Source organism: Calypte anna, chromosome W, assembly GCF_003957555.1.
Source record: "Calypte anna isolate BGI_N300 chromosome W, bCalAnn1_v1.p, whole genome shotgun sequence".
NCBI classification, from domain to species: domain Eukaryota; kingdom Metazoa; phylum Chordata; class Aves; order Apodiformes; family Trochilidae; genus Calypte; species Calypte anna.
In genome coordinates this window covers 5,051,425-5,066,410 of record NC_044276.1, presented here as the reverse complement: position 1 = coordinate 5,066,410, position 14,986 = coordinate 5,051,425, and positions in this window count along the sequence as shown.

Here is a 14,986-nt window from a genome sequence, read left to right as displayed (position 1 = left end):
CAGGGGTGCTTGCTGACAATCCCACCTTTTCCTTTTTCTTGGTCAATCAGTGGTAGAGAAGGAAAGGTAGTGGATCTTCTTACCCGACTCTTTGGGTTTTCTGCTAATGTTAGTTTGCGCCGAACTGGCTCCCTTTTTTCTGATTCATCTGAGTGGGGGCTAGATCGAGGTCTATGCCCACATTCTCCACCAGATATTGCAAGAAAACCTCTTCTAGGGCACGGCGCTCCAAGGTCTAAGCAGGTGTTCCAGCAGAAACTCACGCATAGTGTGCTGAGTCTATTGCCCTCAGGGTTGACTAACCTGGATAGAAAGTATTACTCCGAAAGCAGCCAATCACTCTGCTGACTTGCTCAGGAGTGAGCTTAGATTATGAGTTTGACCCTCACCTTTTATTGGCCCCCTAATCCTGGTCATGCGCAGTGGGGGCCCGCCCTAATCAGGCACAGGTGGGCTTAACACAAGCTCATGCCCACTCCCTGGCAATTAGTGGCACGTGGTTGATTCATTTCACTACAGGAAAGGGCCAGTCAAAGTTTCAGTTGTCACTCTTTGCATTTGTTTTCCAGTCCCATTTGTTGGGAGTTTTGGGAGGCCTATTGAGCAACAGTGGAGAGTGGCCACCAAGGGCTGGTATATTCGAGGTTTGTTGTAAAAAGCAAAGCCGTACCTCGATTGTTGGTGGTGCTGTGGGTAGGGTTCCATGTGAGGGTTAGGGCCAGCCAAAGTTTTCAGTGTTCACTGTTTGTATTTGTTTTCCGGTTCCCTTCGTTGGGAGTTTTGGGAAGCCTATCGAGCAACAGTGGACAGTGGCCGCCCAGGGCTGGTATATTCGAAGTTTGTGCTAAAACGCAAAGCCATAGCCCGATTGTTGGTGGTGGTGTGGGTAGGGTTCCATGTGAGGGTTAGGGCCAGCCAAAGTTTTCAGTGGTCACTCTTTGCATTTGTTTGCCACTTCCCTTCGTTGGGAGTTTTTGGAGGCTTGTTGAGCAACAGTGGAGAGTGGCCACCAAGGGCTGGTATATCCGAGGTTTGTGGTAACACGCAAAGCTGTAGCCCGATTGTTGTTTGTGGTGTGGGTAGGGTTCCCTGTGAGGGTTAGGGCCAGCCAAAGTTTTCAGTGGTCGCTCTTTGCATTTGTTTTCGAGTCCCGTTCTTTGCGAGTTGTGGGAGGCCTATTGAGCAATAGTGGAGAATGGCCGCCGAGGGCTGGTATATTCGAGGTTTGTGGTAAAACGCAAAGTCGTAGCTCGATTGTTGGTGGTGCTGTGGGTAGGGTAGGGTTCCAAGTGAGGGTTAGGGCCTGTGAAAGTTTTCAGTGGTCAGTCTTTGCATTTGTTTGCCAGTCCTGTTCGTTCGGAGTTTAGGGAGGCCTATTGAACAACAGTGGAGAGTGGCTGCCTAAAGTTTGTATATTCGAGGTTTTGTAGTGGAACAAAACAATCAGACGCCTGTGATTACCGAGAAGTGGGTGTGAGCCGGTATCAAATCCACCTGTGCCCAATCAGGGCAGGCCCCCTATTGAGCATGTGCAAGACCAGGGGGCCAATAAAAGGTGAGGCTCACACTCACCAAGCAGCTCACTCTTTTGCTAGTCACAAGAGAGGCTGATAGCTCATCGAGCCGTGGTCTGATCTTGCTAGTTCCACTACGTGAGTGATAGACTTAGAGCACAACTCTCAAGTCTATACTGCTACACCTACTCAGACCTTGAGGCACCGATCCCTGAAGAAAGATTCATCCTGCTACAAGGTTTGTTGTAAAATGCAAAGCCGTAGCCTGATTGTGGGTAGTGCTGTGGGTAGGGTTTGATTTGAGGGTCAGGGCCAGCCAAAATTTTCAGTGGTCACTTGATATAAACACCTTGAATTAAAATATGTCTCTTGAATCACCTTTTTTTTTTCTTCTCTGGTTGCAACATTATGTCAATTAACATATGTTTATCTCACCATATGCCTGACAGACACCTAAAAGATAAGATTGCTTGTCAAGTTGCCTCCTTGTGCATGGTAGAGACAAAAACAATGAAAGTAGCAGGACACCAAAAGACAAAAAGATAAGGATGACTCATCTCCGGGAAGTTTGGAAATCTGTATGTTTCAGGGATATATGCAAAAAAGGGACCCGTCTTTCTTTTTGCTGTATAAAAAACCCTAGGAAAAAAGGAAAAGGTGGCAGCTTTCTTCTAGACGCCCCCTTCTCTCGGCACTTTGCTTTCCAGCCATGAGGCAGACACAGCGGAGGATCGAACAGCGGAGAACCCAGAAGTAACTCCAGCCTGAGGCCAGGTCCAAGCGGACGGTGAAAAACCTCTTTGTTCTTTTCTTTTACCTTAATGACGCTCTCTCCAAGGTGACTAATTTGTGCAAAGATTTTCTGCGGGCAAACCGGTTTTCCCTGTTTTGAAGGTGGTGTTATCGTTTCCTGCCCTAAATAAATCCTTATAACTTGTTTAAATCCTAAAGCCTTTTTATTTTTGTAAATTCACACGTCGTCTATAAGTAGTGGCTGAATTTTCCTCACAATCAAAATATAAATAATAACTCGGATCGTAATATTTTTATTGGTGTCACGGACAGGATAAAATCGAGGAACAATATCAGAGCCTGCTTTTAGTTTGATGCCTGAATTGCAAAACTAACTCTTAAACAAATTTAAAATAATTTAAAGCCAAAGTAAATACAAATGGAGACCATAGCTTGTACTGCCAGCTCCAGTGGAGGTAAAAACCAGACTGTTTCCTTCTATAAGGAGGAAGAATTCCGTGAATATGCTCTTGTTCATCCTTTCTGGGACCACCTAACAACTCATAATTATATCCCGAAGGATACTCTTTACGATTTAATTTACACAAATTATAAGAATGGTGACTTTACCGCCCTTGCTAAATCTGTAAAAATTTTAGACAATCCTTCTGCTCTGGACAAAGATTCCAAAAAGTGTGTGAAAAAACACAGGGTAGACTTTTTCAACGCTCGTGCCTTTTTTATCCTAGCCGCTATAATTTGGCAGGAGAAAGAAGAAATGCGCCAAAGATTAGAAAGTCTTGAAAGTGGCATGTTTGTAGAATTTGGGGACCTCCTAAAAACCGTTGACGAAGCTGAGGACTCCGGGGAGCCAAATTCTGAAATCAGTGCTGCACTTGGTCCGATTCTGGAAGGCACTACATCTGCGTCTGAATATACAACAGATGATGGAGAGTATGTCTCTCCTGAAAGACTCCGTAAAAAAACGGTGCATTTTGCACCCAAAAAGGGGAAAAGAAGACCCTTCATTTTAAAATCAAAGCCACAGCCGGAAGCTGCCAACACGCAAACAGGCATTCCCCTCAGGCTGTAAACCCGTCCGAGGGAGAAATGGCTGAATTACACAAATGGGTCAGCACATTTATAAAAACTGGGGCTAAAAAATTTGATAAATTGGAGAAAAAGGTCCAGCAGCTCACTGTAATGAGCGAGAAGTCCTCTACTCAATCTTCCTCCTGTCATGAGACTTCTGAAAGTTCAGAAGATGAAAGCATGCCTGTAACACATAAGCGTCTGCGTCCTGTAATTAGAGCAGAACATACACATGAGCTAGATACCGGATGGGAGCAAGTTACTCATAAAGAATTTCCATACTCTCCTCTGGAACTGACCCAATTAAAGAGGCAATTTGGCAGATTACCTTTGGAAACTGATATAGACTATGTGGTAAGGGTTTCATCTTCCAGTGGAGACCACATATTATTATCAGAAAAAGAAGTGTCAGGCCACTAGGGTCCTGGAGTTATGTTGATCGCTTTTAATTCCAGAGCTCCATGATCCCTGACACAACAAGCTGCTTATAATGTGGGCTTCACTGACCCCATAGCTAGGGGAGAACCCCATGTATTGTGAGGGGGTCTCACCCAGCTACTGGACAATGTTCATAAAGCCAGTGTGATCCAAATGATTTATGACCATGCTCTGATGATTAACCGGGAGGACCCACTTATGCTAAAAGTAAAACCTGAGAGGATGGATATTCTCATCAGAAGGTTACCTACGCAACTGCAAAATCTAGCCCTACAGATCAAGGCTAGAATCGAAAAGGCAAATAGAAATTCGCTATTACGCACGGACTATACTTGGTCCGATCTGCTTACTGAATTGACAGAATTTGGACGCAAATCTGTGGCACCCGAAGCTGATTCTACATCTGTAAGAATTCTTCAAACCCCAGCAAAATATAATGATAATAAAAAATTGACTCATGCCGCTGCGGCTGCCAGGCCTCCCCAAATTCCTCCTCACCAGCAGGAGGAATCACAGGGTGACTGGACAGTTGTAAATAGGGGAAGCAGACAGAGAAACAACAATAATCATCAAAATAGACCCTCCTGAGAAAGAAATAATTCACCACAGGGTCAACTGGGACCTTTTGCAAAGCTTAAAGAGGAAGCTAAGCGAAAAGGCATTCCCCCTTCACTGTTGACTCACAATTTTACTTATGGCCATCTAAAAGCCTTGGTAGAAGAATGGCCTGCCAGGTCACATTCAGGGGAAAGATCTGGAAATTCCTGATGCCGAATTTTGCCCCAAAAGGCGAGAATAAACTGCCTCAAAGACTTGATTTGAGTCAAATAGGCAGGAGGTATTTTATTAACGACGTGCGCCGGAGAAATCGCAAAGGGGATTTCTGGATTCCCGTGACAAATGCAAGCCTTTTTATACATTTTGATTACAGAATTACATCATAGTACATACATAATCATGCATATGTATATAGAGGCGTGGTATAGGCGGGGTGTAGGGTGGAGCCTTTCTTTTGAGGAGCATCTTGGTGGTCGTTCCGGTTGCCTTCATCATTGGCAGGGGGCGTCCCGTGAGTCTTCCTCCTTTAAACTTTTGAACTCCTTCCTAATTTGGGCAATCTCCGATGTACTTGGCTTGGCCCCCATAGCTTGGCAGAGGCCTTTGGGTCAAGCCGACCTCGTTGGTTCTGGAATGCGCTGAGCTCTATCACTACCTGTTCCTATCTCTCTTCCCCGCCACTGTGTTCCATTCCTCAACTAATTTATTGCTCTATGTGGTTTTCCTAAACGCTGAGTTTTCTCCAGATGCTCTATATCTTATGCTTTAACCCATTATCTCTGGAAAGTAACTGTTTCAGGGGCTTCATTCCCATAATTCAGGAAACTAAAAAGCCCTTGCTCTGCTACTAAAAAGAAAGCAAAAAGGCAGCAGAGAGAAGAGACAGGTCCTGACCCCAGTTCAGTAAATTCTACTGACCCCCTGAATAAACCTTAGGAAACTCTCCCTACAAATCAAAATGACTGGTCCAAAAATAATGAACAATCAAATCCTAAAATATCAAGTCCTCCAAAAGACTGGCAAAATGTGCTAAGATTGGTCTTGAATAAAAATGGAGATTTGGAACTTACATGCGCTGTTGGGCCAAAATGCTACCCTGTCACATTTGTAGTGGACACAGGGGCACAGATCTCCACGTTAAAATCTGATGTAGCCCAAAAATGTGGTATTAATTCTTCACTCAAACCAATATTTGTTAGTGGTGCTTTGGCAACCTCTGTGTTGCAAAAGACAGCTAAAGTTTCCCTTAAACTACCGGGAGACGAAGAGTTAATCCGAACCCAGATTATTGTAGATAATATCCCTTACAATTTGTTAGGAATGGATGTATTGATTGGCAGATCGTGGAGAGATGAAAACGGTCGTCTTTGGAATTTTGGCACCCCCAGTCTTAAAGTTAGACTGCTAAACAGCACCCTCTCGCCTCCCCCAAAGCAAAATCACGAATATTGAGCAGTATCCTATTCCCTTAGCAGCTAGAGAAGGTATCAGGGATGTAATTTCTGACTTGAAACGGAAAGGTATAATTGTGCCTTGTCATTCACTGTCGAAGACGGCAGGAGACAAACGACACATACAGGTGTTTGAGGATATGTCTCTGACTTTATTTTCCAGACGTGATCTTGTATATGCTCCATAATTAGCTGATGCATATTCCAGAGCCTGAGCTCATCATTGGTTAGCTGTTACTTCATCTCAAAAACAATGGTGGACATCCTCTTATCTTTACCTTGCTATATTCTTATCTATGCTTATGAGCTGCTAAACTCTCATCTATGCTTATGACCTACTATACTCTTATCGATGCTTAGTCAGACTCTTTGTCTGCAAAGATCATGGTATTACTGGGTTCTGTTAGATATACTGAGTTCTTGCCAGTCTCTGCTCATCTGTCGCATGGCCACGTTCTGTGAGCCATGCCTCCATACTAAATCTCTCCACAATTCACCTTATAATTCCTCGATTTGGCCCATAAGAAAACCAAATGGAAAATGGAAAATGACTGTAGATTATAGGAAATTGAATGCCAATACTGAAAAATTAACTGCAGCCATCCCAAACATTGCAGATCTGGTGCTAGAAATCCAGGAAGCAGCACACCCAGTGCTTGCATCTCTGGATGTGAATGATATGTTTTTCCAAATTCCAATTGACCCTGAAGATCAAAAAATATTTTGCTTTTACTTGGAATGGAATACAATATACTTTCACCATGTTACCTCAGGGCTATAAACATTCTCCCGCGCTGGCTCACCATGCTCTTGCACAGGAGCTGGAAAATATCACAGAAATAAAAATAACCCAGATGTGAAGATTTACCAATACATTGATGATGTACTGATAGGTGGTAAAACTGAGCAAGCCGTGAGAACAGTTTATGATGCCATAATTGGGCACTTAACAAGATTACAATTGAAATACCTGAGGAAAAAGACGACCTCCGTCCCAAGAAACTAAATTTCTAGGGATCAACTGGAAAGTTTGGAACAGGGACCATTCCTACTGATACACTTCTCACTTAGGAGAAATAAAAGCACCCACAAACTAAAAAGGAATTGCAGGAAATTATGGGGACTTTGCAAATTGGCGAAAGCACATACCAGAGCCTTTATGCCTTTAATGCCAGGCCTTTATGATGACCTGGCTGAAAAAGCAATCACCTATGGGAGTGGAATCACAACCATGAGGAAACTTTAAAACTTCTACTCCCCTAGAGGCCACAAACCTTTCAGACCCTGGGACATCTTCCACCCTGTAGACCCAATAATAATGAATAGGGTTTCCCCTAGCGCCTTCTCTTATCACTTTTGGCAACCAGGCCCAGCAGGACCCCCCAGACCCAAATCATTTTATTCACAGTCATTAAAAGCCTCTGAAAAGCGCTATTCAATTCTAGAAAAGGCTTTGCTCACAGTCAGCAGGGCACTGAAAGAGATAAGCAAGATAATTAGAAAACAACAGGTAATCCTGCAGGGCCCCTTTAAAGTGCTTAACCAGGTCTTATCTGGGAAACCGTCCCCTGATGGGATTTCTCAGAAAGGGACTATCAGGAAATGGTTTTCCCAAATTGAATATTTTGCTGAGCTGTTTCAAATTGTTGAAGGCCCCGACAAGCAATTGAAAATTCAGGAACCCCTTGACTCCACGAATGAAAGAGATTTAATTATGAAAACTCCTAGCCCCATTAAGGAAGCCCCAGAATTTGAAAGCAGTATGCATAATGCCTGGTTCACTGATGCTTCTTCCAGAAGACAGGGGAAAACATGTTTTTTTAAATCAGCTGCAATGAAACCTTCCACAGGGGAACAAATAATAAATCAAGATGAAGGAAGTGCACAAGTAGGCGAACTGGATGCTGTTTTGAATGTATTTGTAAAAGAAAATTATAGGAAATTGAATGCCAATACTGAAAAATTAACTGCAGCCATCCCAAACATTGCAGATCTGGTGCTAGAAATCCAGGAAGCAGCACACCCAGTGCTTGCATCTCTGGATGTGAAGGATATGTTTTTCCAAATTCCAATTGACCCTGAAGATCAAAAATATTTTGCTTTTACTTGGAATGGAATACAATATACTTTCACCATGTTACCTCAGGGCTATAAACAGTCTCCCACGCTGGCTCACCAAGCTCTTGCAAAAGGATCAATGGGGATTTAGAACTTAGGTGCGCTGTTGGGTCAAAATGCTACCCTGTAACATTTGTGGTAGACACTGGTGCACAGATCTCCACCCTATAATCTGATGTGGCCAAGAAATGTGGTATTAATTCTTCTCTGTAAACAATATTCGTGAGTGGTGCTTTGGGAAAGCCTGTTTTACAGAAAACCTCTAAAGTTTCCCTCAAGCTACCAGGAGACGAAGAGTTAATTCGAACCCAAATGATAGTAGACGACATTCCTTACAATCTGTTAGGAATGGATGTATTGATTGGTCGATCCTGGAGAGACGAAAACGGTCGCTTTTGGAATTTTGGCACTCCCACTCCTAAAGTTAGACTGTTAAAAACTTCCCCTCTCCTCCCCCAAAGCGAAATTACGAATGTCAAACAATATTCTATTCCCATAGCAGCAAAAGAAGGTATCAGAGAAGTCATTTCTGACCTGAAACCGAGAGGTATCATTGTCACTTGCCATTTGCCTTATAATTCCCCGATTTGGCCCATAAGAAAACCCAATGGTAAGTGGAGAATGACCGTAGATTATAGAAAATTGAATGCTAGTACTGAGAAATTAACCACAGCTGTCCCAAACATTGCAGATCTGGTGCTAGAAATCCAGGAGGCAGCGCACCCAGTGCTTGCCTCTCTCGATGTGAAAGATATGTTTTCCAAATTCTCATTGATTCTGAGGATCAAAAATATTTTGCTTTTACTTGGGATGGAGTACAATATACTTTCACCAGGTTGCCTCAGGGCTACAAACATTCTCCCACGCTTGCCCACCATGCTATTACACAGGAGCTGGAAAATATTCCAGAAATAAAAAACAACCCAAATGGAAAAATCTATCAATACATTGATGATGTACTGATAGGTGGTCAAAATGAGCAAGCCGTGAGAGCATCTTATGATGCCATAATTTGGCACTTAACGAGCTTACAAATAGAAATTCCTGAGGATAAAAGACAACCTCCCTCCCAAGAAACAAAATTTCTAGGAATCAAATGGAAAGGTGGGACATAGAATATCCCTACTGATACTGTCTCTCTCCTGGGAGAAATAAAAGCACCCACAAATAAAAAGGAACTACAGGAAATTATGGGAACTTTGCAATATTGGTGAAAGCACATACCAGACCTGTCAATAATAGCTAGGCCATTGTATGACTTGTTAAAGAAAAACTGCCACTGGGAGTGGACTGAAACTCATGATGAGGCACTAAAACTCCTCCTCCTAGAAGCACAGACCTTTCAAATCCTGGGACCTCTTCACCCAGAGGACCCGATAACAATCGAATGGGGTTTCTCTTCCAGTGCGTTATCTTATCACTTTTGGCAACGGGGTCCGGCTGGAGCCACCAGACCCATATCGTTTTATTCTCAGTCATTAAAGGAATCAGAGAAACGCTATTCGGTCCTAGAAAAAGCTTTGCTTACAGTCAGCACAGCGCTGAAGGAGATAAGCAAGATAATTAAAAAACAAAAGGTAATCCTGCAAGGACCTTTTAAGATAATTAACCAGGTATTGTCTGGAAAGCCACCTCCTGAAGGAATTTCTCAGAAAGGCACAATTAGGAAATGGTATACCCAGACTGAATATTTTGCTGAACTTTTACAAATTAAAGAAGGTCCTGATAAACACCTCAAAATTCAAGAACCAATTGAATCCACAAATGAAAAAGATTTAATAATGAAAACTCCTAGCCCTATTAAAGAAGCTCCAGAATACAAAAGAGATATGACTACAGCCTGGTTCACAGATGCTTCTTCCTGAAGGGAAGGGAAAGTATGGTTTTAAATCTGCTTCTATTAAACCTTCCACAGGTGAACAAATAAATCAAGATGAAGGAAGTACACAAGCAGGCAAACTGGATGCTGTTTTGAATGTATTTGTAAAAGAAAAAGCCACTAAAGAACCTGTATATATCTGTACAGATTCTTTTGCTGTCTTTAAAGGCTGTGTAGAATGGGTGACATTTTGGGAAAATAATAACTGGGAAATTAATAGAGTGCCTGTATGGCATACAGACAAGTGGAAGGAAATGCTACAAATTGCTAAACAAAATCCCAATTTTCATGTAGGCTGGATACCTTCTCACCAATCTAATTTAAAAGATGAAGCCAGCAAATATAATAACCAAGTTGATGAATTGGCAAGAATTAATGTCATTGAAATCAGAGATGCTCTCAATCAGGGTGAAGTCCAAGAATGGGGGAAATTACTAGAATGGCTTCATTGCAAGAGAGGCCATTCAGGTATTTTTGATTTGTATAAAGAAGCACAATCTCGTGGTTGGTCTGTATCACGAGAACAATGTAAAACCATAATTTCCTTATGTGATTTGTGTAAAATTCGATTGGGAGAACATCCTCTGACTGCTGACAATTTACATCTCAGAGATGGTAAAACATTGTGGTCTACTTGGCAAATAGATTATATAGGACCCTTCCGAAGGTCAGGAAATAAACAGTATGTTATTGTAATTGTGGAAGTTATCTCTGAGTTAACTTGTGCAGAATCTTATGCAAAAGCAAATGGAGAAAATACGGTATCTTTCCTGAAAAAACATTTTTGGAATTTCACCTAAACCTACCAGTATTCAGACTGGTAATGGTACTCATTTCACTTCCCACCTGGTCCAGCGATGGGCAAAAGGTGAAAATATTAACTGGGCATTTTGTATTCCTTACCATCCCCAGGCAAACGGCATTGTTGAAAGAACAAATGGGTTACTTAAAAAACTCATTAGACCTCAAGAGAGTAACTGGCATGAAAGACTCAGTTATGCATTTGCCATGGTCAATAATAGGTGGGGTGTAAACAGTTTTCCCAGAATGACAGCATTCTTTCCCCTGTCCCTTAATCAAGATAACAACACTGAGAAGCAGCCTCCCAGGAACTTCAAAAGAACCTTGCAGCCAGGCCAAGGTGTTTGTGTAAATTTACCTAGCATAGGTAGAATTAAAATAATTTTGCAAAACCCACTGAATTCAAACACGTAGGTGGCGACTGACATGAATGATAAACAGCACAAAATTAGCACAAACTGGATAATCTGTGTGGAATAAGGTTTATCTTTTACCCTGTGTACTGTTAACAGATGTTTTCTTTTGGTCCTTTGTGTAATTAGATTTTGTGTATTGGTACAGAATGAAGTTGAATTAATGTAACTACAGACATCAGAAATCCTAGGACATCAAAACAGAACACCCCTGGTGTACAGTTTCAGAATTGGCTACTCTGAAACTGACACTGGAAGAAATTACTTACTGATGGCTGGGAGGCTAGCCACCTCTTTAGCCTAGGTAAAGCAATTTATAACATCAGGATTTTGTCTATGCTTGCTCCTGGATTGCTGTTACCTGTAATACATTTTATTGGTGGTGTACTTTGTATGTGTATGAAATGTGCCTATGTTATGTACTTGTGATTATTGCATTGCATTTTATTTTATTATTATTTTCATTCTTATATTTTTTCTTACTAGTGCTATTGTTACTATTAGCTCTCATATATAAACATCTTCTCATAAATAAATTACTAAGATTCTGTAAATGTCAATATTTTACCTTTCTTTCTATACATGTTGTACATGTCACTACCTGACACAATTCCTTTGTACACGCACATACCTTACTTGTATTAAGTTGATTCTTTGTAACCTTTAATATATGCTCTCTGCTACCTTTTAGCCGTTAAATGTCTGTAATATATCTTGATAACTAGTTGCAAAAACTTCCCAATGCTAGAGAAACAAAGGAAGAAAAAAAAATTTGGTGCTTTTGGAAGGGTTCTATGTGAGGATTAGGCTAGCCAAAGTTTTCAGTGGTCACTTTTTGCATGTGTTTGCCAGTCTTGTTCGTTCGGAGTTTTGGGAGGGCTATTGAGCAACAGTAGCGAGTGATCGCCATGGGCTGGTATATCTGAGGTTTTTGGTAAAACAAAAAGCCCTAGACGTATGTTTGGTGGTGCTGTGGGTAGGGTTCCATGTGAGGGTTAGGGCCAACCAAAGTTTTCAGTGGTCACTCTTTGCATTTCTTTGCCAGTCTTGTTTGTTCGGAGTTTTGGGAGGCCTATTGAGCTAGAGTTGAGAGTGGCCCCCGAGGGCTGGTATATTCAGAGTTTGTGCTAAAACGCAAAGCCGTAGCCTGATTGTTGATGGTGCTTTGAGTAGGGTTCCATGTGAAGGTTAGGGCCAGCCAAAGTTTTCAGTGGTCACTCTTTGTATTTGTTTGCCAGTCCTGTTTGTTGTGAGTTTTGGGAGGCCTACTGAGGACAGAGGAGAGCGGCTGCCGAGGGCTTGTATATCCGAGGTTTGTGGTAAAACGCAAAGCCGTAACCCCATTGTTGGTGGTGCTGTGGGTAGGGTTCTATGTTAGGGCAAGGGCCAGCCAAAGTTTTCAGTGGTCACTGTTTGCATTTTTTGCCAGTCCTGTTTGTTGGGAGTTTTGGGAGGCCTATTGAGGACAGAGGAGAGCGGCCGCCGAGGGCTTGTATATCCGAGGTTTGTGGTAAAACGCAAAGCCGTAACGCCATTGTTGGTGGTGCTGTGGGTAGGGTTCTATGTTAGGGCAAGGGCCAGCCAAAGTTTTCAGTGGTCACTCTGCATTTTTTTGCCAGTCTTGTTTGTTCCCAGTTTTAGAGGCCTATTTAGTAATAGAGGAGAGTGGCCACCAAGGGCTGGTAGATTCGAGGTTTGAGGAAAAATGCAAAGCCATAGCCCGATTGTTGGTGGTGCTGTGGGTAGGGTTCCATGTGAGGGTAAGGGCTAGCGAAAGTTTTCAGTGGTCACTCTTTGCAGTTGTTTTCGAGTCCCGTTCTTTGGGACTTTTGGGAGGCCTATTGAGCAATAATGGAGAATGGCCGCCGAGGGGTGGTATATTCGAGGTTTGTGGTAAAACGCAAAGTCGTAGCTCGATTGTTGGTGGTGCTGTGAGTAGGGTTCCAAGTGAGGGTTTGGGCCAGCCAAAATTTTCAGTGGTCATTTGTCGCGACGAGGGAAGAATGGAGATGCTTAATGTAAGAATCACCAAGCTTCAGTTTATTGTATTCGAAGATCAGGTTAATATACTCTTTTTAATTAGCTCATACATATTACAAAAGCTAAGCTCATGATTGGTGCTCTAATTAAATGTTATCTACTGATAAAGCTGTTTCTACATCCTGCTTTGCTAACCGCAACGGCATGTACAAGGACACCGTGACCGTGAGAACTGCTGAATTCCTTCTACTTTGATCATGCACCTGCAGCTCAGGGAGTTTGCACCCTGAGCCCTGCCAACCTGTTTGTAACTTTGCTCATGTCCATATGTCCTTGTTCTGCCAACCACCCTTCCACAATTCCCCCGTTTTTATTTTGCACCGTAAAGATTTTTGACACATCTTTATCAAGCATTCGACGAATACATTGAAAAATACAAGGCAAAAACAAAAGTAAAATCATGATAACAATGTCAACATAACAAAGCATTTTAACTAAAGCTAAAAGCCATCCTGAAAATCCAAGACCATTAAACCAGGTTGTTTAAACATCATCGAGGGGGCTTACTTGTTGCTGAATTTGTTGTGTGTATTGCTTTAAATAGCGAATGCTGACGTGGATACTTTCACTATGATCAGAGAGATTCAAGCAACACATCCCTTCAAAATCATGACAGCCATGTCCTTGGGCAAGTATTAAAAAAACTATGGCAGCACGATTTTGCAATAAAGCATGCCTTAAACTATTTTGGTCCATTAAGAGATTATCTAAAATTTCAGTAGTAGCGTTTGCCTGCTTCTCAGAACAACAAGCCAATTTTTGCAAGGTTATTCAATGCATTAGCCGCTGCACCCCCAGGAATAAAAATAACTAAAGCTGCTCTAGCTGCTACACTTAAAAGCTCAACCTTATCATTACACTGTGGTGTAAGGCCAATACTTTGCTTGTCACGTTGTTTCGCTAATTTTCACAAGTCAGCAAAGCTGGGTGCAAAAAGAGTTAGTAAGCCTAAATAGCAAGGTCCGCCAACTATGTCATGGGGAACACCTTGCCATGCTCTATCTCCACAAATCAAGAATATTCCAGGAGGTAGAGCCTTGGCAGTATCATTGACCCAAATTAACACAGTATTATCTTTGGGGTTATGAGTAGAGCCTATAGGTCGCATTTTGACGGAGCCATTGTATCCACAATACCCAGATTCATAGGTATAGTCCCAAGTTTTAGGACTAACATCCTGCCAAGTAATAGGATACAGGCGAGCAGCATATTTGGGACCAAAAACTATACAAGTTGGCATCCAAATTTCCTGATGCATTACCAGTTTTCTGGGATCCTAATAGATTCAATTCTTGAGGGTCCCACGGGAGGGATTTCTTGAGGCCCAAAATCAGTTTTGCTGAACAATTTCCTAGTGAAAGGCTATCATCACAGAAGCCACTTGAAAATTGACCAAACAAAGAAACATTAAACCCTGGGACTCCTATTAAGCAGGTACGAAAAGGGTCTGTGGCGGAAGCCATTGCAATACAAAAATCAGTGGTACCGGTTATTGCGCAGTAACTTTTTCTTATATAGTGTTTCTGTGACCACACTTGTGGGCCGATCTCATTGGCCCCTCAAACATGGGGTTGGGCACGGCAAAGGGTTCACCCCCTACCTTTCGGGAACATTCGAGAGCATTCTACGGCATATCCCCCCTTTTCTTTTTGCACAAGCCCATGTTTGGTTAAAAACTTTTGCAGTGCTAATTCTCAAACAAACATAATACAAACAACAAAACATGCAGAACCTAAGAATACACTCAATATCATAATGCCCTTTTGAAATAATCTAAAACTACTTGGTTAACAAATCAAAACAAGCTGGTTAACAGGTTATTAATCGGATTTTGTTTCCCATAATCAAGTGTAAACCGACTTCGCATTCATGGCATGTCTCCGTTTCACACAAGCACTCATACACCCGCACTCTCAAACAGAGTTCTGTTTAATATTAGGAAGGTCTGGC